The sequence below is a fragment of the Sceloporus undulatus genome, chromosome 1 (genome assembly GCF_019175285.1).
Source record: "Sceloporus undulatus isolate JIND9_A2432 ecotype Alabama chromosome 1, SceUnd_v1.1, whole genome shotgun sequence".
Lineage (NCBI taxonomy): Eukaryota > Metazoa > Chordata > Lepidosauria > Squamata > Phrynosomatidae > Sceloporus > Sceloporus undulatus.
In genome coordinates this window covers 65018160-65018818 of record NC_056522.1, presented here as the reverse complement: position 1 = coordinate 65018818, position 659 = coordinate 65018160, and positions in this window count along the sequence as shown.

Below are 659 nucleotides of genomic sequence, written 5' to 3'. Positions count from 1 at the left end.
CTCTCGCCTGGCTCTCGGAGTGTCTGGGCAGGAAAGCAGGCTCACCTCCTGCCTCAAAGGCTCTTGGCGCCAAAGGCGGGGCTTAGGTCCTCCGCCAATGGGACTGAGGGGGAAGCTGCTTCTCACGGCGCCCCCTAGTGTCAGGCTTCCGCACTACACCCTCAGAGCACTGCTCTTCCTCTGTGAGCGAGTGAGTGCTCTGGCTGCCTCCCGTTGCATGCTGGGACTTGGAGTTCAAGGAAGGGGCATCTAGGCCCTCCAGTGCAACTCTGTGGTCAACTTTAACAAAAGTTGCATTGAAAGAGATTCCTAGAGACAATACTCTGCTAGGCCTTTATGGCTCCTCCAGCGCAGTTCTATGGTCAGTGTCTGTCAGTCGTTGACCACAGAGTTGCACTGGAGGACCTAGAAATTCCTAGAGAGGTGTCCTCTCTGGGAAAAAACATGCCGTTGTTGTAATTTGCGGTTTTTCCATATTCACAGGGGTCTTGTGCCCCTAACCCTAGCAAATACGGAGGGACAAGTGTATTGTATAATGTTGTATAATATTATATAAACACTCCTAGAAATGTAAAGGCATGGTTCTTAATGACACTCAAATGGAGGACGTTTTGACATTCCTCCTGGACGGAAGGCTGAAATGTAGGACATGTCCTGGG